Here is a 24,504-nt window from a genome sequence, read left to right on the forward strand (position 1 = left end):
CTGTTCCTTGATTATCAAAATTCACAGGCTAAAAATAATACCTAAATATTTTAATGGCTCTATGGATCCTTGTGAATGGATGCCTCCAGAGAGGCAAATCACAACATTTATTTTGCCCATTCCATGTTACTCTTGTCTAAATCCTTTTATGAAGGAGGGTTTACTGTGCTGGGGGCTTCCTTCAGTTCTTTTTGCCATCACAAGGATATTGTGTTCACAAAGAACATGAATCATCCAATTGTTATATCTTGCTCTTGCAAAATAATCAACCCATCTTCAACTTTTTTGATCTTTTATTATTATTGTTCAGTCATTTCAGTTATGTTCAACTTTTTATGACCTTATTTGGGTGTTTTATTTATTTATTTATTTTTTGGCAAAAATACTAGAATGGTTTTACATTTCTTTTCCCAGCTCATTTTACAGATAAGGAAACTGAGTTAAATAACTTATCCAGGATCACACAGCTAGTAAATGTCTGAGGCCAGATTTGAACTCAGGAAGACAGTCTTCCTGACTCTAGACTCAGCACTCTATGCACTGTGTCACCTGGCTGCTTTATTTTTTGATCTTACAAGTCTTTGATAACATCCTTGTTCAGGGAAACAGTTGATTTGCTGGACTAGATCACCTCCTCTGGAGCTAGACAGATATGTACTCTGACTCCAATTATGTCTTGAAGAATGCTGCAACCTTATATAAATCAAGGACTGTCTGATAACTCTGTACCCTCTGATTCTTCTTCATAGAATTAACAGCAATAATAGAACGAACATCTTCTGTACAGGGTTTTATGGCTTACAAACCCTTTTTATATCCATAATCTTATTTGGTTCTTGTGAGGAAGGCAGATCAAGGGCTATTGTCCTATTTTTCATCACCTGAAAGCAATGAATATTTGAGGGGATGTGATTTGCTTAAGATCACACTGTGAATTGTTAGAATCAGGATTGGAACTCAGATCTTTTAAGCCCCATACTTAATCTAATGCTCATCATTTGTGTATTATTTTATATGTGTATGTACATATATAAGTGTGTATATAAGTATAGACACATGTATATAATCATATACAAATATGTGCAGTATCTCATATGTATCAATTTGTGTTATTCCCTCCTTATTCTTACCTTTTTTCATTATATGTGTCCAGTTATCCCTTTCACATTGTGACTTTCCCCATGATGATTTCAGCATATTGTGGGTCCACATAAGAAATTCAATGGGAATTTTTTGTGAGTTTTGCAGAAGCTGCAGGTGACACATAAAGGCCAGCAAATAAAATATATGTGTAATATTTCATAATATCAACATATTTTGTCATTCAATACTATAATAATTCAGATTTCTCTGTTACAAAAAAGGGGTCAAAATTTTTGCAGATTTTCTAAATTGTGGAGGAGCTGTGTCCCCCACTCCTCATGTTGTGTAGGGGATGGATAACTGTACATATTTGTTTATACATATAATTAAGGCTAGAAGGTCATTTGTATCATTTAGTTGAATTGCTTAGTTTCTCTTATTTAAAGAGGCTTGGAAAATTTAATAAGGTCAAAGGTTTATCTATACATCATGTAATAATAAAATTATCTTGAATTTTGTAATGCTTGAGTTTTTTAAAGGTGCTTTCGTGTCCACTTTTGTGTCATACATCCCAAGGAGTATAGAGATTTAATCTAAGCTCTGAGATTAGACTGTCCTGGGCTAGGTTTATCAATAAATCATAACTCCTAAATGAAAAAAAGAGAGTGCTTCCTTGGTGGGAACTGGAAACTGTCCTTCCTTTTTGCTTGATTAATTGTAGGTAGAGATAATCTTAAGATGCTAGATGCACAGTCTCAAAAATCTTAGAATCATGCAACCTTATGATTATAGTACTGTACATTTAGCCTAATCATTTGTCCAACTGTTTAGTCTAATTTCCCTACAGAATCTGAAAAAGTCTTCTGATCTTGTCTTTTTTTAGCAAGGATGGAGCAATTCACATTTTAGAAAATTCTTCTTTTGAATAAAAGCATTGCAGGGATGTGTATTGAAATTTGAAACTGCAGGTAGCTGGGTGGCACAATGGATAGAGCACCAGCCCTGAAATCAGGAGGACCTAAGTTCAAATCTGGCCTTAGACACTAAACATATTCTAGCTGTGTGACTCTGGGCAAGTCACTTAACCCCAAATGCCTCAGCAAAATAAGAAATAAATAAATTTGAAACTAGTGGAGGAATAGAACTGAAGATATAAACTTTTAATTATTTCACAATTTTGCTGAAAACTAGAGCTTTGAATGCTCCTTAAATATCTAAAAGAATATTTGGTACTCATGTCTGGGCCATGACAATATAATATAACATAACATGATAATACAGTATAGGGCAATACAATATAATGTAATATATATATGATATGATGTATAATATTAAAGTTAATTTATAGTTTTAATGTTATGGCAATCAAACCTATCAAAGAGATGCTTTACAGAACTCAACAAAATACCAAAATATGTTCAGAGAAACAAAAGATGTAGCATACTAAGGAAAATAATGAAAAAGAGGTGTGAATAAAAAGAGAATAGTAATTCTAGTTACAAACTGTATTATAAAGCAAGAGGAATTAAATTCATTGGCTTTGATTAAAAAATAGAGAACTAGATCAATCAAACTCATTAGACCAGGAAGAATAAGAAACAATACAATCTAAAAATCTAGCATTGCATAAACCTGAAACATAAATTACTTAGGAAAGAAATCTATTTTACTAGAATTACTAGGGAAAATGGAAAGCAATGTGGCAGAAATTAGTTTTAGGGCAATATCTTACACCATATTCTACAGTAAATTTGGCATAGATACATGATTAAAGATCTACCCTAAAAAATTTAGAAAAGAAGCAGATCATGGTTGGTTGGTTGTTGTCCTTTCTCCAAAAGGTCCAAAATGACATCACTGTATTAAAGTTGAGTTACAATGTATCTGAGTGTGACTGATCAAACCAATACAAGCTTAGAATGCTTTGCCACAGATCGGACACAAATAGTTCCCATGAACATTTTGAGTGGATTCTCCAAATTTGAGCACCTCATGTTTCTTCTGAGTCAATTCAACTCTGACTTATTCTTAGAGCACAGCACCTTCTTTTATAAGGCTACCATGCTGGGTGGTTCTGTGCCAGTGTTTCCCATGTTATACAATCAATTCTAAAGTTCATAAGAGAGACCTTGAGAGTGTCCTTCTATCACTTTTTCTGATCACCTTGTGAGCGCTTACCATGTGTGAATTCTCCATAAGATAATCGTTTCATAAAATAAACTTCTCATGCATTTTTAACTAAACAAGAGGTAGAGGTAATAACCAAAGATAAATATTTCTGATTACATGAAATTGAAAAGCTTCTGCACAAATAAACTTAATGAATCTAGGTTAAGAAGAAAAGTGGTTGAATGAAAAAAAATTCTTTCTATCAAATTTCTAAATTTAGGTTTGGTATCTAAGATAGATAATATAAACACATAGTTATATATAGATATGTATTTATGGTACATGTATTATCTATAATATGTATATATATCATATATACATATACATACATAAAATAAAAAATATGGAACTACTCCCTCCTTAGGGACCTGCCACCAGTTTCCATCTGTCTTACTTCCCTCATTATTTGCATCTCCACATATCTCCTCTGGGGGGGGTAGGTAGGTAGAGCAGCCTCTTGCTTTATAACATGGTTTGCAAACTAGAAATATTATTTCTTCCTTATTCTCATGTTTTTTCACTATTTTCCTTAGTATTCTAGATTTTTTTGTTTCTCTTAATGAATTTTGGTATTTTGTCAAATTCCATAAAGCATCTCTTTGATGGACTTGATTGTAATAACATTAAAACTATAAATTAACATCATTTAGTATTATACTATATAAACTGTTGGAATAGAGTCAGGAATATCTGAGTTCAAATCCAGACTCAGAGACTTACTGGCTGTGTGATCCTGAGCAAGTCACTTAACCTTCAGTTTCCTCACCTATACAGCGGGAAGGAAATGACTAACCACTTCAATATCTTTGTCAACTAAACCCCAAATGGGGTCACGAAGAGTTAGATAAAATTGAATCAACCAAAGAACAACAAAAATGTCTCCTCTGCCCATCTTTCCCCCTTTCCCCATAAGAACCTTCTCACTCAGGAGATACCTAGAGTCCACTCTCATATTTTCTGACTGCTGTCCTGGACAATAATTTGAGGAGGAGCTCCAGCTGTGAATCATTTTACCCACAACTCAACTTTGGACTTCTTGACTTCCTTTTTGATAGCTGTCTTGCTACAATATGGGTACCCTCAGTTCCATACAGTTCTCTTTTATATGTTTTCCACAATAGAATGTAAATACCTTGAGGTTAGAAACTGTTTTCCATTCTTGTATTTGTAACCCTAATGCGTAGTGTACCCTTTGGTATATAAGTGAAACAAAAATCTTTTGTTTCCTTCAAAGCTCAGTTCAAACATTAATTTTTGTTTAGAACCTTTATTTTCCTCTCCAACCCCTATTTGCCTTTCCTCCTCCCTCTCCAAATTATCCTGTATTTTATTTTGTTTATTTTCTATGTAAATATATGCATTCATTCTTTTCCTTGATTGAATATAAGCTCTTTAAGAGTAAGGACACTTTTCTCAGCACTTACAAGATTACCTGAAATATAGTTGATGCTTAATAAATAAGACAGTTTCTGCCATGATGGATCTTACAGTCTTGTAAAGAATTCATAAATGTTCTAGAATAATCCTAAGTAAGAGATCAGTATTTGTTGATATTGATCATCTGATGGATTATTCATAATAACTCATTAGCCTAGCATTTAGGCACCTATGGCAAGGAAATTGTTTTTCCTCTTCTCCTGACCACCTCAACTGACAAGAAACTAACTCTCCCTCATCTGGACTCCAAAAGTATGTGTTCTTCTGGAAGAATGAGGGCTAGATTTCTATCCACATAAATTGTATAGGATTGGCTTCATTAGGAAATTGTCCTGCTTTCCCCCTATAGGTGCTGAGCTCAGGAGAAGAAAGGAGAGGAGAGCTTGGCCATTATTGTCAAAGTAGCTGCTTTCATGTTTGAAAGCATTGACAGCTGCCTTTGTCAAGGACTCAACATGAGCTGGCATTCCCAGCTGTAATGTGAAACCACAGGCGATATGTATCTAACACATGGCATCTTGCAGAATTCTGGGGGTATTTCTCCAAGGAGGGCAATTGGAAATATGGTTTGTGTTAGAGGACCCTTGTAAATTATAGCCCCAATCTTGAGTGTATACAGAAGTACCATAATATTGTGTGTGGGGATGTGGAATGAACTGGGAGTTCAAAAACAAGAAAAGAAAAGAGCATGTTTGGGAGCCTGGAACATCTGGATGGGATTGGGGAAGGGTCTAGGGGTCTGGGAAGAGCTTTTAATGAATAGACTTACTGATTTCACATGGAGACAAGAGTGGGGGCAATTGCCCAATCTAAGTTTAGTTAAAGACAGGAACCAGGAATCCCAGCAAGGACTCCATTTGGTCAGTGAAGCAAGACCAGTTGAAGTAGAAGGTAAGTGAGGAATAGAAACTGATCCTAATTTACCTTTTAAAAAATATTTTAAATTGTTACTTTGAACTGAATTAAATAAAATACAATACATATGTTATTAAATATCTAATAAGGCCTCCCCTAAGTGGTAGGGTATAAAAATAATTGAGACACAGATTGTCCTTAGAAAGCTTACTGGAAGGAAGGACATGTATTGATGATAGAGAATGACATAACAGAAAGGATAGAAGTTCAAGTAAAGTTCTAAGAGAAATTAGAAGGGGAGAGAATACTTTCACCTGTAGTCTTGAGTTGAGCCTTCAAAGAAGGAAAAGACTTCGACAGATTGAGATGCTTTAAAGTTAGGAATGGTGGTGGAGCAAGCCATTATATGCATGGAGGATGTTGTAAGCAAAGGCATGGAGACCAAAGAGGGAAGAAACAAGACCACTTTGACTGGGCTATAGAATTTGTGAAAGAGTATTGTAAGACTGGAAACCTAGGCTGGAATCAAATTGGAAAGTATTGAATGCCAGAGTTCAGAACATTATATTCTCCACTAGGCAATGGAGAACCACTGGAGATTTTTGGATAGAGAAATGATATTCCTTCTTCAAGAAATAGCTCCTTTCCCATTGTCCCCCAATTTCCCTTGCATTTATCTTTTCCTCTCTTTAAGACTTTTCTCTCCTCCCTGCTGAAATGATCCTACTCTCTTACCCCACCTACATTTCCTACCTACTAACTCATTTTTCTGCCTCCCCTTAGTACTCCTGTAGAACCCAATTCCAGCCCACCAACTACTTGAAACTTTCTCTGACCACAATAATCAAAACGATCTCTGCTTTTTCTAAACCAAAGCTTAAATTGGCTTTTATCATTATTTATCTTTCTAATTCATATTTGTCTCCCTGATTATAGGTTCATTGGAGTCAGAAACTGTTTCTTGCTCTTGTTTCAACAAGGTTGTTTTTTTATTTTGTTTTGTTTGCTAGAGGTACATAGTAGGTGCTTAATAAATATCTGTTGGTTATTCTTAGAAGCTCCCTTTTTAGCCTCCCACTGGGCTTCAGAGGATGGGTCAGAGGTTAATACTCATTTAAGAATCACAATCTTAAATTCTATTTTTATCTCCATCACCCACCCAAAGAAGATTTCTGTCTTTCTCTGGCCTTGAGACCCTATAATTCACTTTGACCCAGTTCTTGCAGATGCTGAAGAGATCCTGCTGGGATAGGCAAAATGTGGTTCTTTAACAAAAGGGGAACTAGGTGCTGGTTTCCCATCATGGTTTCTGTTCCAGCAAACCATAACAATGGAAAGTCTCAAGCAACCAAGAAACAGTACTCTTAGGGGAGAGAGCCAGAGATCTATGGGAGTAGAAAAAAAAGAGGCCTCTATTCAAACCTGATAAGCCTTTACCATCTGATGTTTTTGCCTTATCTCTCTAGTATCTACCACATTTTACAGCATGAACACCTCCCAGATATGAAGGTTTTGATCTTTCCTAACTTGTTCACAAATGTGTGTATTTCATAACAGGCCTTGTACTGATGATAAGAATCGGGCAGAATCTCGTCTGTGAAGTATCTTGCAAACAATTCAAAGGCAAGCTACAGAGTGAGTGTGAGAAGACCCTCACCGCAGGCAGCCTTGTGAGCAGACCAAGATTTGACGTTACTCATATCTTCCAGTACCTGCCCAAGTTCAAACAGGAAACCTGGTTTTTCCTCTAATGTCAACAACTTTTTTTTCCTTCTTATTTCAAGGGCTTTTTTGAGAGGTGATCTTCTCATCAGTGAAAGTCCTGTCCATCTGCTCAACTACGTCACTGGCACTATGGCTGGCAGCTAATTTTGGGTGCTGTAGTTCCAAGTACTAGAAGTCATCACTTATGCTCAGGAGCATTTATTCTACAGAGCTTGAAACCTGAAAGGGCACAGAGAAGGAGAATTGTTTTCTTTATTCTTTTTTTTTTTTTTTTTTTTTTTTTTTTTTTTTTACATTTAATCTCTTCAAAATCATTCTCCTGTATGGTTCTCAAAATAAATGCCATCCTTGCCATGCACTTAGGACTCTGAAGACCTAAAAAGTCTCTGTAGCTCCAGATGTTAATACTGGCTTGTGTATACAAGAATTGTAATGGTAGATAAATTTCCTGAGGTTAGGAACTGAGTTTTTCTTTTATTTTTTGTGTTGGTTTAATTTTGTATATCCCCAGTGTGTAGAACAGTAACTTTACTTTTTCAATATTCAAATGCTCTAATGACTCTGTGATCTCATTCATGTTGATTTTCTCTTTATTGAGAGAGAGATTCAAACTGAGCCATTTCTGTCCATCTCATGCTACTCTTGTCCATGTCCTCCTAAGTTGACACTTAGAGTTTATTCCTTGTGTTGGACACTTCCTTCATGATTTTTTGATATTAAGATAACCAGTAGAGTCAAAAAGCTATTTGTTGGCTATTCCTTGTTCCTTATTTATAATGCAGAATGGTTATTCCTTGATCCTTATATATAATGCAGAATAACATTCATAATCTCTCTACTGCCCCCTGGGTGATTCTCATTTTCATTTCATTCGTTTGTAGTTTGTACTTTGAGGGTTCCCAGTGATACAAAGACTTTCATATTCATTGAGTTGAATGCTTGATTTCCAAAGTACTTTCATGTACATTATCTCATGTGATTCTTACAAGAGCCTTTGGAAGGAGTGAAGGCAGGAATTATTATCCCCATTTCTCTGAAATCCAGCAACTCAATAACTTTGTGGTAACACAGGATGGGATAAAATTCCCATTTCTTCTCTCCAGTCAAAGACAAGAGAAGTCTATTGTGAAATAGAAAATACTGTGAGGTCAAACTTTCCTCCTTGACCAAGGTCTCAGTTTCCTCATTTATAATAGAGTGTTTGATCAAATCACCAAGGTACTCTGATATTCTATGTTTCTCAAATTTGTCAAAATCCTGAATTGATTGTTGAGACAAAATCTGAAGCCATGGAGTGTTTGTTGGGAAAAGTTTGACTGTAGTCAGAATTTTATGGAATCTGTTCAACATGACTAACTGATGAGGAATCATCTCTTTGTGCAACTAGGGTGGTTTGAAGGAGTTAGAGGGGGAAAAGGTAGAAGAATGAAAGAAAGAAACACACAGATATACATGGGAGGCCTCCCAGTCACTTTTATCTTGCTGTGTTCTTCTGTAATTAGGCTCTCCTCTGCTCCTATAATTAGGGGGCAAAGCAGATGGGAAATGTCTGCTTTTTGTGAATATTCTCTTGAAGTTCCAAAGACAGTTTTTTGCTTCTCAAACTTCACTGGGGGTCCTGGCCCACTAAGGAGAAAAGAAGTGGGACTCGGGCATCTGAGGAGATCTTTCTCTAAAAGGGAAAACAGAATGTTTTCCCTGCTCTGCTTGAGAACTGAACCCCCTTTTTTAATTTGTCCCCTCTTCCAAGGGAGGATTGTTCTGAGCAGTTCTTAAAGCTGCTTCTGTGAAAGAAGCCCAGCCTGGGTGGGAGAACTTTAAAGAGTAAAATCTCATTTATTTGGATCCTACTAATTCAGAATTCATGACAATTCAGATGAGGCTGAGCTGGTTTACTTTGGCTCCGTATAGGAAAGAAAGATTAACCAAGGAATAGCAACCTAAACAATATTTCAGGGTAGCTGTTTAATCTACTCCAGGGAGTAAACATTTTAAGAATTAAAGAACCACTCATTTACAAACAAAAAAATGGATATACTAATTACAGGTCATTCTTATCTGCTCATTAAAGCAGACCTCCCAAGGACCTATACTTGCCAAGACAAGTTAGCCTCCTGCGATTACTGTTTGTATGTAAAGGTAATGCAACTTCATTTCTCAAAAATAATTAGATGATGGTCAAGCCTTATCTGTAATTCAGTCTGACCTTCCCATTCCTAATGGATGTTTGTGGACTAATAAGCTTGTTCTTGAATGTAGTCTCATAATGACTCTTTGTCTTCTTCTCAATCTGTGGAACCCCTTCCTTTGATTTATAAAAGTTTTCTTGGATAGACTGCTACCAGTGGGCACTATTTTGGAAGCATCTGCTGAGCTTCAAGGAACTAGAGACAGGATAGTGGCAGAGGCGTAGAGCACAAAAGGGGCTGAATTTGGATTAAGATCTGGCTCATGGTTTCTGCCAATTACTGCAGGACCTTGCACAGTTTCTTGAGATTTTTTTTTTTTAGAATGAGGGAGATAGATGAGAGAGAGAGAGAGAGAGAGAGAGAGAGAGAGAGAGAGAGAGAGAGAGAGAAATTTGTTTAAAATGAGAGAGAATCCAGAATGAGGTGGATAGTCTTTGGGATTTCTTCTAGCTCATATTTTTTGAAAGTCATTCCTTGGGTTTTCCCCATTATATGCCTGAATTTCCTATATTCCCCTGTATTTGATTTTAGGAAGTTTCTCCTGTAGTAATAAGCTAAAGGATAAAGGTGATAGGATCATGGTATTTCAAAGTGGAGAGTACCTGAGAGATGGACTTATAGGATCACTCTATCTTAGAAGTTGCCATGTGTATCTAATTCAATCTATACCCAATAAAATATCTCTATTACGACCTATTGGCAAATAGTTATCAAGGTTCTGCTTGAAGATCTTCAGTTTGAGTGAAGTCCCCAAAGAAGTACCTTCTACTTTTGGAGAGCTCTAATTGCACTTTTAGAGAACTCTAATTATGAAGACATTTTTCCTGCTAGTCTAACCTTGATTCTTTACAGTTTCCATTTTTTGCTCTTGATTCTGTTCTTTGAAACCAAACAGAACTTTATGATCATGTGTATTTATTTATATGAGCAGTTTAGTGATACAGTGGTTAGAATGTTAGATCTGGGGTATGGAAGATTCATCTTCCTGGATTCAAATGTGATCTCAGACACTAGTTGTGTGACTCTGGGCAAGTCATTTAACCCTGTTTGCCTCAATTTACTTATCTGCACAATGATCTGCAGAAGGAAATGAAAGCCAGTTCAGTATCTTTGCCAAGAAAATCTCAAATGGATTCACAAGGAATCAGATATGACTTAACTGAACAAAGATTTATCTTTGTTCTTATTGTTCTCCAAGAGGATGTAAGTTTCTTGAAGGCAGAAATTCTTTTCTTTTATCTTGTATTCCTAGCATCTAGGACCTCATAGTAGATGCTTAGTAAATGATTGTTAAATCAATGAATGAATGAATGAATGACAGCCCTTTAAATATACGTCCTCAAATCTCTTTTCTAGACTAAACTTTCTCAACTCCTTCAGTTGATCACTTTAGAGAGAAGGAAACTGGTTGGCAAAATGGTTAAATAGCTTGTCCAAGGTCACACAGTTAGCATGTGACAGACAGTTCTAAGTTTTAAACCTAGATTCTTCAGCTTCAAATGTAGGTCTCTTTTCACCATGCCATACTGCAAGGCAGAGTCTTTTTCTGAAGTGAGTTTCTAACAGTCTGGTTTCCGTGGGGCTGAGTTTTAGGAGATCCTTGGGACGATGTAAACAGTCTGAGTCTGGTTAAAGGGAAGGGGGTGGAGAATCAGGAAGAAGTATCTTATGTATATTTCTTCCCTTTTGATCCCTCTCTTAGACAGAAGGCCCATGCTGCTCATGCCCTCCTGTCAGGAAATACAATGCTCTAAGAGACTCCCTCACTGTAGGTGAGCAGGACTGAATGTGGACCCTCTTGGTGGCAGGTGGGACTGGGGCAGAGTAATGTTCCCTTAAAGGATAAGAATAGCAGGATTTTAGGCATTATTAAACCTTTTTCATAGCTTGGATTTATTAGCAGAATAACAACCTAATAGGTTCTAGGACAACTTGAGTTCAGGTCAGTTGGGAGAAGATCTTCTTTGGGAGTTTCACTCATAAGTTAATTGAATTTAGAGCAATAGGGTATAAAATCTGTCTTCCAGCTCAGCACACTTTCCCCTCCACCCTATTCCACTATACCACATCCTTCACAACTTGCTGACCCAAAGACTTACCCCATGAAGCTTAACATGAACAACCACCGTTTGGAATGCGGTTATAACTGTTACAGAAAGCACATCACCATATTTCCCTTTGTACTGTGGCCTTGGCATTTGATTTCCAGAGATAAGCGGTTTTATGCAGCAGTAGTGTGGTAGTGAGAGGTGGGAAGAAGATGAATGACTTTCAGATAGGGTTTATAACTTGAAAAGGTTACAGGGAAAGACCAAAGTCAAGGGAGAGTTGGTGTGTAAGTTTTTGTTCACAGATGATTGTGCACTCAATGCTGCCTCTGAGAATGAGATGCAATGGAGTATAAATTGATTTGTCTGCCACTTGTGCTAATTTTGGCTTGACAATCAACACAAAGAAAACAGAGATTGTCTTTTAGACGGCATTGCAGCATTTATGTGTGGAACCATCCGTTATAGTAAATGGAGAAGTTTTGAATGCTGTGGATAAGTTCATGTATCTTGACAGTATACTTTCCAGAGATGCCCACATAGATAATGAGATTGATACATACATTGACAGAATTAGCTCAGTGTTTGGGAGGCTCCTAAAGGAAGTATAGGAGAGAAGAGGCATAAGGCTGCATTCCAAAGAAGTCTACAGACCTGTTGTGCTGACCTCATTGTTAGATATCTATGAAATCTGGCAGTACATTAGCATCATGCCAGAAGACAGAATTGCTTCCACTGGAATTGTCTTAGGAAGATTCTGAAGACTACCTGGCAAGAAAAGGTACCAGAAACTGAGGTCTTCTCTTGAGTTGAACTGCCAAGCATTCAAACTTTACTGCAGAACACAACTCTGATGTCTAATCATGTTAACTGGAATGTCAATACATTACCTAAAAGACTATTTTACAATGAACTCACACAAGACAAGTACTCACTGAGTGGTCTTAAGAAGTGGTACAAGGGCATTCTCAAGTTCTCTCTGAAGAACTTTACAACCAATTGTGAAAGATAGGAGATGCTGGCACAGGACTAACCAGCATGCCATGCTTGCATTCTATGCTCTATGAAGAAAGCATAGTTGCATTAGCACAAAGGAAACATGAACTGCACATATCCAGAAACATCCATCGCAAATATTCTAATGGACCACTTGTGTCCAACCTGTGGTAGAACCTTCTGAACTCATTGTGAACTCATTGTGATATTACTGGTCCTCTTTGAAAATTTAGTATGAACAACAACATTCTTACAAACTTTGATTTAGCGTTATCTAGGTTGATTGAGTTCTACTTTTAGCTGATTCTTTCTGTGTATGTTCATCTTTCTAGTCTATGTCATCTTTCTGAAAAGGCTATAGCTCCCATTCTCCGCGCCTCCTTAGAGACTTTCCTCTGGGTCCAAAGAACATCTGCCCTTATCATACAGTATTTCACTTGTTTTTATTCAATAAGTACCTATTAGACTATGAACTCTTGAACACAAAGATCACATTTTAATTATCTCAAGAAAACTCTTATTCATCAGAATGTCCTCCTACCACACTAGATAATAGAGAGATTCCAGGCCTTGGAGTCAGGGAAACTAGGTTCAATTCTTAATTCAAATCCCTTATATACATGTGTCTTTGGGCCAGTCATTTTATTTCTCCAAATTCAGTTTTCATTTGTAAAATGAGGGGGTTGGAGTTCATGACCTTTAAGATCCCTTTCAACTCTAAATGTACAATCCTATACTCCTTCTTTTTTCTTAAAATTTCATTAACTAAGAGCCAAGACTTGCAATTCAACAAATATTTATTAAATGTGTCTTAGAGAAATTTAAGTGTTGTTAAATCTTTTGTAAAAGTTTAATTCAGATGCCATATTATCCCTGAGACATTCACTGATTTCTCTACTTCACCCAGCTAGAAATGAGCCCTCCACCCCAAATGGATGAAGTTTAACCTCTCCATAGACCATAAACTCCTTGAGCTCAGGAATTAGGTTTTATTCCTCTTGCAATTTCCCCTAGTTCTTTATAAATGTATGTTGTGCTTATAAATGTGCTTATATGTTGTGCTTATAAATGAGGAGGGAAAACAATGACAGTTCACTCATAAAGGAAAATGATTTATCCAGAATTCTTTCTGGAGACCAAGTAGAGTGGGATAGAGTACAGGAAGGATCCTAGAAGAGGATCACCTGAGGGTGAAAAGATGACACAAAAAAGGAGAGGCTGGTGTCAATAAAGAGAATAAAGAGAAATTTTGTGACTCCATTTTTCTGAAGATTGGTCCGGCGAATTTCCTTGCCCTTTTTATCCTCCCTCCATTTTAGGTGATAAGAAATTATTTTCTAAGTGTTATCAGGGTTTAAAAGACACTAACTCCACTGCAAAGAAAGAGAAAATTCAAAGGATCAGAATGGATTTAGAGGAAAATGTCCAGGATTGTGTCTTCTCTGGGTGGAAAGGTCAAAAAGATTTCAAATAGGTACAGTAGGATTGTCAGTGTTTTTCAAGGACGGTGAAAATGTAGATTGTTTTGCCAGCAGTGTGATGGTGCATTATAGAATGAAAGAAGGAGAAAGAAATAGGTGCTCCAGCAGGCTTTTGTTAATGCAAGACTAAAACTGAAGATGTTCAACAGCTTGAACTCTCTCTTCTATCCCTGTCGCCACCTGTTCAAAACCTTGAGAAGAGATGTGAAAAATCAGTAAAGTGTTTTAATTCCTGGTTCTCTTTCCCTCTGCCTGCAGAAAGTGGGCATTTATGCCAAAATTTCTCTATTCTTTAGGTTATTCATTATTCTTAATTCTTGTAGAACCTCAGAAGCTGGTTTACTTGATATAAAATTCTGAATAATCATAACTTCTTTGTGATTTATGCATGTGTTTAATTACAAAAGGAGAGGTCTCAGAAGAGAGAATGGCTTGTGAGAGTAAGAGTTGGAGGGTGAGGGGGATGAGAGAGGAAGAATCAAAAAGAATTCTCCCTGCTCCATTACTGAGGGTTTGAGCCATATGAAAGAGATGCATAATTTTTTTAATAAATAAGTTTTGTAAACATTCTCAGCATAAAATAAATATTGATCACATACATTAGTTTGACATGGAAGATGAAATGCAGGGGTAGTGTCTGAAAGACAAGATACCAAGTGGAAGCTACTTCAGTAGTCCAGCCTAGAGGTGATGAAGGCCTAACTAGATGGTGGACATATGAGTAGAAGGGATGAAGCAGGAGATGCTATGGGAGTCAAATCAACAAATCATAGAACCTGATTGGTTTTGAAGGATATAGGAAAAAGTCAAAGATGACTCTAAGATTATGAGCTTAATTAGCCAGAAGGATATTGTACTCTGATATAAAAATCAGGGAAGTTTATCATCTTGAGCTGTGTGTTTAGGACATGACAAAAAATGTCTAAAGACTTGTCTTACAGGACAATCACCATGCACTCCTGATAATATACAAAAGAATAAATTATACCACCAGAAGAACTCCAGAGAATATTACTAAAAATTATGGAGTCCTGGGAAGAAGAATAAAATTTTTAGGGGAACAGATGATTTTTTCATTACAATTGTTAATTAAGTGCTTCAGAAAAGAAAGGAAGATTTAGGAAATGAACAGTTGATGAAAAAGATGGTGGCTGAGTATTATATGTAGATTTCTGGATGATGACATAACTCTACCTGCTTTCTCAACAAATATAAGATCTCTTTTGTGAACTCTTCATCAAACTTCTCATTCTGTTCAGGTGATCTGGAAGTTATGCTCACAACATTATTGTTTCTGTTTCTTTCTTCTTTGAGCTTTACCCAAATGCTTTCCATTATGATTCTCACCTCATCAAAATTTCTAGATTTACTTTAATTTAATCATATTTATCTAGATCCCATATTTCTATCATGTATCATATCACATCAAGTCTCAGTGATACTAATAAAGTCAAATTTAATTAGGACTTGTCCGAAGTTTATCCCGTGAGGTAGTGACAGGGCCAGGTCTAAATTCAAATTTCTTAACTCAGGTCTGAGTACTCCATTTCCCCTTGCTCTTCTACCCTTGTATTTTTTTTAATCAGATGTAGGTTTCAGTAGATTTGTGGGCAGCATCTGCCTGTAAGCCAGCTGAGAAGTCCTTTGAGTTCATAGTGAGTTTTAACTGTTTCTGCTGGAAGCTTGTTGGCCACTTTAATATAAATATACTGAGTCAAGTTTGTTTTCATGGACGTTTATTCTCCCCACCACATCGTTCATGTGTTTTGAGGCATAATGACTCCACTCATGGAGGTTGGAACCAAGTTGTTTATACAACGTGATTTAGAAATGCTTTGGGGTTTTCATAAATGAAAAGACCAGGAGACCACATCCCTGGGAGAAGCTCTCTGAAGTTCACCAGGTTTATAGACACAGAGGGCCTGATTGTTTCAATCCAATGCTCCCCTGGTGACTTCAGGCCACCACAAGTTCATGGTGTGATTCACTCAACACCTTTGCTCATGTTTGCTGATGGAGAGTAGGGGTTGTAATGTGGAACTCATAAGTCTGGATGTTATGTATATCCATATAGAGAGAGGTGGAGAGTTGGTTATAGGTATAAGGTTAATAAATAATCTTTAATTAGTGCTTTTAAAAATCTCAACCCTGTGAGGAATGCAGCAGAAAATATCCCATTTGGAAAATGAGGAAACTAAGATACAAAAAAGTTAGGTGAATTGCCTCGTCACAACCAATAAGCATTAGAGATGAACTGTTTAACCTTTTCCACCATGCCCTAGAAACCTTTTTATTCAGGAAGGTCACTTCAATCTTGGAGCTCATATCTTGAAAATACTCTCTGCTGTTGGGTTCTTGCCTCTGATGGGAGGATGGGAAGCTTCTACCAAAGCCTCCAGGTGTCCAGGCCATCCATCTCTTCATCTTCTACCACACCCTACTCTTATGGATTTCTTCATCCTTCCTTCATGCAAGGTACATTGTCTCCCTGTCTTTCCCTTATCCCTCAATCTTTTTCAGTTTTCTTTTAGATGTTGTACTGCACATTAGAATGTTAATTCCTTGGGGGCAGTTGAGGAGTCCTAGTTCATGGTAGATTTTAGCCATTTCTGCTAGAAGCACGTTGGCCATTTTAAAATAAATATATGGAGTCAAGATTGTTTTCATGAATTTTCCTTTCCATGTTCATGTGCTCTTTTTGCTTGCATTTACATTCCCAGCATTTAGCACAGTATTTGACACATTGTTGCTGTTGTTCATTTATGTCTGACTCTTTGTGACTCCTTTTGGAGTTTTCTTGGTAGAGATTCTGGAGTGTTTTGACATTTCTGTCTCCAGCTCATTTTACAGATAAGAAAAGTAAGGCAAACAGGATTGAGTGACTTGCCAGGGTCACAGAGCTACTAAGTGCCTGAGGCTCACTTGCTTGAACTCTCCAAGATGAATCTTCCTGACTACAATTAGCACTATCCACTGTGCCACCAGCTGACACAACTGACACATAGTAAGTGCTTCATAAATGCTTCTCTTTCCTTACTGTAAAGGCTAATTTCTTAGAAAATTCTTATTTTATTCTTAGAAATTTCTTATTTTGGCCATATGACTGATACATTTATTTAACTGCCTTTTAAAAGGAAATTTGACACATAAAATGGGAGATAACTTCAATTCAACATATACGAATGCTTCCTCTCCTACAGCAGCCTTGCAGAATCTCTTCACTTCAAGCAAGCATCCACTCACAGATATTGCTTCACAAAGACAAAAACAAAAAAAGTCTTTGCATTCCTGGAGATTACACTCTATAGGAAAGCTATAATATGAATACGAACAAGTTTAAAAGAGTATGAGGAGAGTGGGAGAGCAAAAAAGAGGTCAGAAAAAGAGCCTGATGAAGATTTGAGCTAGGTAAAAGTACTGATGACCGGTGGAAATTAGGTAAGGATCTCATGCAACAGGGGACACCTGAGTTAAGTCTTAAAAGAAGATGAAAATTCTGAAAGGCAGAGATGGAAAGGCAGAGAACACTTTCTAGGCAAGATGGAGAGCCTGTGCAATTACACAGAGGGAGGATGTCTACTTTAGGGAATAGCATGTAATCTTCTTTGACTGAAACATAGAATAAGTATGGGGAAGTCCTGTGAAAGAGTCTTGGAGAGAGTTAGAGACAGATTATAAAGAGCTTTAAAAACCTTCTTAGAGTCAATAGGAAGTCATTGCCAGTTTTTTTTTTTTAGGGAAGTGACAGTCAAATATGTGCCTAAGGATGATTATTTTGGTATCTATACAAAAGTTGAAGAAGAGAAAGAAAATAGGACTATATTCAATCAGTCAACAAGCATTTATTCTAGGGCTTCCTATGTGCCACACTGCTAGAGTACTCAGGACTTCTATGCTTTACCACTCAAGTTTTTTTTCTTGCTAAATTCCTCTGAATTTAAAATTTAGAAACTGAACTCAATGAAAAGCAAAGTCCTGATTGATCTGCTTGTGAATCAATAAATACTGAGATACTTGTTCCTGCAAGCAAGAGAGTGATTTTGTCTATCATCTGTGCCTCATTCAAAGGTAAACTTGGTGGGGTAAATAATTCATAGCAACCCAGGGAACAAAGATGGGGGAAAATATACTTTCAGTTCATGGGGGAATTCTGTTTATGCTCCTAAAGAAATGACAAATTTTGAGAATGAGGGATCAATGATGACATCTAGGTTGTAGGTTTAGATGTCTGGGAGAATGATGATATACTCAACAATAATAAGGAAGTTCAGAAAAGGGGGAGAGTTTTGGGAGGAAATAGAAGTTCTTTATTGGACTTGAGTTTAACATATGTATAGGAAGTTTAGTTTTAGATGTTTGCAGCTCAGAAGAAAGAAGCTTTGGGAATAATTTGTATAATTAAATCCATGGGAACTAATCAGATTTCCAAGTAAGGTGATAATGCATAAAGTAAAAAGAGAAGCGTGCCCAGGATAAAACCTTTAGAGACATACATGGTTAGTGGATATAATATGGATTACAATCAGTAAAGGAGATTGAGAATGAGTGGCTAGAGAGATAAGAAGAGAATGAGGAGAGAGTATTGTTAGGAAAACCTAGAGAGGGAGAGAATATCTAAGAATTAATTGTGATTGAAAACATCAAGTGTTGCAGAGAGTTGGTCAAGGAGGATCAGGTACAGGTAAATCACACAGTGCAGGCAAAATATGCTGAGGTCTGACTGAAGATTGTAGAGGGGGTGGTTGAAGAGAAAGAAGAGCCAAAGAAAACACAGCCAAAACTGTATTTGATATAATGAGCAAAGGATCAACTTTCTGATCTTAAGCCTCAATGATACTAATTAAGTTCTTTCTCTTGGAGCTAGTTCTGAGGACTTTTATGCTTTACCACCCAAGTTCCAACCCTATATTCCAGAACAATGGTGTCAAACTCTGAACTATTCATAAGAATCCCTGTGTGCTGTATATTGACTTTGTGGGAATTAAAATTATTCCATCTACAGTAAGAGAGGTCTGAGCCAATGACACTTTATTAAAGATTCCATCCTCCTCATGATCTGAGATGTCACCTCCTTCCACAGTCCTATTTTTTATAATAGGGCTAGACATCCAATCATTCCAGAACAGCTATACCAAATACAGAATAATTCCATTGATTGACATGTGATGCATAAGCTAAAATAGACATTATGTCAACAGGATCACAAGTTGGGTGAAGCAAGGAATATCTCCATATAAGATAGACAGTCTTCTCCTTAATTTGGGTAGAAGGAAGTGGTACAATTTATCACAGTCAGTGCCCTAAGTGGTCATAACATGGTCATCTGCTCCTACTGGACAAGTGATTGATCCAGAGGTACAAAAATTATTTTGGGAAATTTTCCATAGTAGTTATGATCTCTGCCACGCTGGGGTTGGTCACTATCACAAGGCAAAACAAGGGTAGAGGGCCTTCATTTAACTTCCTATAGTTAAGCAAGTGAACTTAGAGCTACAGCTCACAGTTCTGGGCCCTTATATACAGAACTTTGATATAATTCTATCAAATTGATTGGTACAGATCAGGGGTCCAAAACGAGTTACTTTTCTCAACTTGTAGAGCCACATATGTTTAAATAATTATTGTTTATTAATACACATTAAACTCAGATAGAAATTATATTCAAGCCAGGTTTAAGGGTTGGAAAGTGCATGTGGCTCACTGGTGGTATTTGATTCCTCCAACCTACAGCTTTCTGTGCCAAGATCCTGACTCAAATTTCCTCATCTGTAAAATGGAGATAATAACATCTACTTTTAGAGGGTTATTGTAAGGATTAGATGAGATAATATTTTAAAAGTCCTTAACATAGTGCCTAGCACTTTGTAGGCGACTTTATTAATGCCTATTCTCTTTTCTTCCTGGAAACTCTCTTCTTTCTGGATTTTTGTAATACTATATTCCTTGTTTCTCTTTCTACCTGGCCCTTTATCCATATAATGCCTCTGAGAGTTCCACAGGATTCTGTCCTAGGACCTCTTCTTTTTTCTTTTTATGCCTTTTCTCTTGATAATCTCTGCTGGTCCCATGGGCTTAACTATCTACTTTATGTAGATGACTCACAGTTCTATAGCTCCTCAGTCTCTTCCCTGAACTTCTGTTTTGAATACCAACTGCCTATTGCCTATTGGACAAATTGGCTTTCCCAGAGACATCTAAACCCCAAAATGTCCAAAACTGAAGTGGTTATCTTTTCCCTTAAATCTAACTTTTTTTTTTTTTTTTTTTTTTTTTTTTTTTTTTTTTTTTTTTTTTTTTAGATTTCCCTTCATCACCCTCCTTGCAATCTTCTTTATTGAGAATGTATTCTCAATAAAAATTGAGAATTATCCTCAATTTTTCACTCTTTCTCAATGAGGACTGTGTTAGTTTAGCAACTGGGTTCTCCGGGAGAGAGGACTACATATATGCACTTTTAAGTTTAATCTGCATCAATAATATTTTCTTAAGTCTAAACAAGCAATAAAATAATACATCACATCTTGATTTGTAGCAATTGCTGGTATCTAAAATGTACATGCTCACACTGAAAATTTAACAAAGCAAGTCAGTTAGAACTAACTCCAGCAACATCTTTCCTCATGGCAATAATAACAATGATAACGTAAAGTTTGCAAAGCACTTGGCACATATTATTTGATTTTCACAGTAACCCTGGGAAGGAAATGCTATTGCTATCCTCAAATTACAGATGAAGAAATGGCATCAAAGAAAGGTTAGTGACTTGTCCAGAGTCACACAACTAAGAATCTGAATCAAGTTTCAAACTCAGGAACTATCTATCTATATGTATATGTATGTAATATATTTGTATGTATGGGCATATGTGTGTACATGTGTATATGCATATACTGTATGTTTTCTATATATATAAAACACATGTGTATGTATGTATATCTATCTGTCTATCTCTATGTTTAATAGTAGCCTTCTTGGGAGAAGGTAGGGAGGAAGGGGGAAAAAGAATAAAGTAAAAAGTGTTAGAGAACAAAAGAAAACCTGTAGGTTTCCTTGTAAGGAAGCAAAAATGAACAATTCTGAATGGAATGTGTAGGATTTATTATATAGCCTTTCTTGAAATGAAAATTTATTGTTTTGTATTTTGAATCCTCTCTTAGGTTCTGCTGTGCACATGATGATGTTTTTTCTCTTTTCCTATTTTGCATTTAAGTTTAGAATAAATTAACTAATTAAAAAAAATTTCTTCCTTCTCTTCATAGGTTCATCACAGCCTCAGCTTTGGGAAATGGGATAGAAATAGCAACTTGAGATTGTGCCCTCTATATTTATATGCAAACTGAACAATAATAATAATAACTAACATTGTATATTGCTTTAAGGTTTGCAAATTATTTCATATAAATTTTCTCATTTAATTCTCACAACAATCTTTAGAAAGTAGGTAGTCTTCCTGACTATAAGTCCAGTACTCTATTATTTGTGCTGCTTAGCTGCTTCTAATAATATCCCATAGTTGCCATATCTCATTATTTCTACATTCCTGACATCTTCAGGACTCACAGAGCTGTGATTTTAACTCTGACCCTCAGTTTCTCTTGCCTAGATTACTACAATAGTTTTCAATTTGATCTCCTTGCCTTAGGCACAGATCTGAAAATCAACTCCAGGTAGCTTCCAATTACCTCTTGGATTAAAAAATGCAAACTTCTCTGTTTATTTTTTAAGTCCTGGCCTTGTCTTCTCTTTCTCATCAGAGAGTGCTTCCCTGCATTCTGTAGTTCAGTCAAGCAAGTCTTCTCTTTGTTCTTCACACGTGATGCTACATCTTTCACAGTGCCTTTGCACTGGTCAGCCCACCTGCCTCAAATGTACTCCTTCCTTACATCTGCCTAAGATTTTCATCTTGTAGGTACCATCTTTACATGAAGCTCTTCATGATCCCCTTAGTTGCTAATGCCCTCCTTTTTTAATTACCTTCTTTTAATATTATAATACTTTGTATATATTTATTATTGTATCACATATATTATTGTACAATATATTGTATAACATTATGTAATATATTGTATATATTAATAAAACTGTATATATTTGTATTTATTCAATTTAGATTTATGCTGTATGTATTTATATACCTTTATACATGTGTATATGTATATATACTTGTCTTGCCTGTTAGAATGTATATAAAAATTGTTTCATTCTTTGTACTTATGTCCTCAATGCCTAGCACAATATTTGGCACATAGAAGATGAGAGAAATTATTATTAAAGCTAATTATTAAAATTGAGGAGACCCTGCTTTTCCCCCCTGTCCTGTTTCCTTATCTAATCTCTCAAGGACAGAGCTGATGGAAGATAGGATTAATCTTTTCCTCATTCTGGCTATTCCTACTCTATCCAATTAGATAAGACTTTAAAAATTTTTTTTTCACCTTTCTTTTTAAAAAAATATTTTATTTTTCCAGATACATGCAAAGATAGTTTTCAACATTCACGTTTGCAAAATCTTCCATTCCAAATTTTTTTCCCTCTTTCCCCCCCTTCTCCCCACCCCAAGACAGTAAGCAATCTGATATAGGTTAAATATGTGCCATTCTATTAAACATATATCCATATTTGTCATGTTGTACAAGAAAAATGAGATCAAATGGAGAAAAAAAAACATGAGAGGAAAAAAAAACAAGCAAACAAACAATAGCAACAACAACAACAACAACAAAATGAAAATACTATACTTTGATCCACATTTAGTCTCCATAATTCTCTCTTTGGATACGAATGGCACTTTCCATCACAAGTCTATTGGAATTATCTTGAATCCACTCATTGATTCATGCCAAGTCCATCACAGTTGGTGATTAGATCAGACTTATTATGTAATGTTTTAATGAATCTCCCTTCTGCTCAGGCATGAGTGTTAAATAAATTTGAATAGATTTCCCAAGGTTGAGAGTGGTCTGGATATAGGGATAATCTCTCTTTGACATGATGTTTCTCTCTACCTCTCACTGTAATCTTCATCTCATAAATTGTCCTCCAGAACACCTTCCTTCCAATGAGCATATAAACCATGAGCTCACTATCATGGATTATCCAGAACTCATATGTCTTGAACTATTTTAAACATCACACATTTAATAAAAACTTGTAATTGATTCAATTCTCTTCCTTTATAGGATTTTGTAAATGAGTTCATATTCTAATTATTTTTCTCTTGTCTATTATATCTCTCCACTTGGCATGAAAATCAAATCTTTTCTGGGTAAGGTGGTTGTCTCCAGTCTCCTTTGACTTTTTTGGCTGGATTATAATAATATAACTATATAATCTGTATTGAGCTCTTTAAAGTTCTTTACAAATATTAAGCCTTTTTATTCACTCATTTATTCATTACCTATTTTTCTACCTCAACAATGTATTGAGGTGGTTGAGCTACTGTTTTTAGTAGTTTGACATGTTTTTTTTTTATATCATTTTTATTCTTCTAATTTGGTATTTGATTTTAATCTTTGCTATAAAAAGTAGTCAAATTATACATAAAAAGATGATTTGAACATATGTTTTAGATTTATAACTGGTCTTTTCCCATTTAGAGAGGATAGGAGAATGTATAGAGACCTGATTAATGAGCTAGGAAGACTGGAGTCCAAAATCCAATTCTAATACATACTGGCTATGTGATCTTGGACAAAACTGAAGTTTTTTTCTTCAGTAGAATTGGTCAAATGGAAAAGGTGGTTTAAAAGTTCGCTGAAAAAAATAATTCTTTAAAATTAGGATTGATGTGATGGACATGGCTCTTTTCAGCAATGAGGTAATTCAGGCCAATTCCAATAGATTTGCCATAGAGAGCCATCTGCATCCTGGGAAAGGACTGTGAGACCTTAATGTGGATTACAACATAGTATTTTCACTTTTTAAATGTTGTTCGCTTGTTTTTTTTTTCTTTTTCATTTTTTTCCCTTTCTAATCTCATTTTTCTTGCGCAGTATAGTAATTGTGGAAATATGCATAGATGAATTGCACATATTTAACATATATTGGATTACTTGCTATCTAGGAAAAGGAATAGGGGTAAAGGAGGGACAAAAAATTTGGAACACAAAGAGTGAATATTGAAATCTATCTTTGCATATATTTTGAAAATGAAAAGCTATCATTTTAAAAAATTAGAATTGAGCAAATGGAAGGTAGTGACTTTACAAGAAATCAAGAAACAATTTTTAAAAGCCCCAAAGAATCAAAAATAGAAGAAAATGTGAAATCACTCATTGGAAAAATAACCAACTTGCAAAGTACATGAACAGACAATTTTCAGATGAAGAAATTGAAACTATTTCTAGTCATATGAAAGGTGCTCCAAATCACAAATTGATCAGAAAAATGCAAAATAAGACAACTCTGAGATACTAATACATACCTCTCAGATTGGCTAAGATGACAAGAAAAGAAAATAACAAATGTTGGAGGGGATGTGGGAAAATTGGGACACATACTTTGTTGGTGGAACTGTGAATG

Source organism: Sarcophilus harrisii, chromosome 2 (genome assembly GCF_902635505.1).
Source record: "Sarcophilus harrisii chromosome 2, mSarHar1.11, whole genome shotgun sequence".
NCBI lineage: Eukaryota > Metazoa > Chordata > Mammalia > Dasyuromorphia > Dasyuridae > Sarcophilus > Sarcophilus harrisii.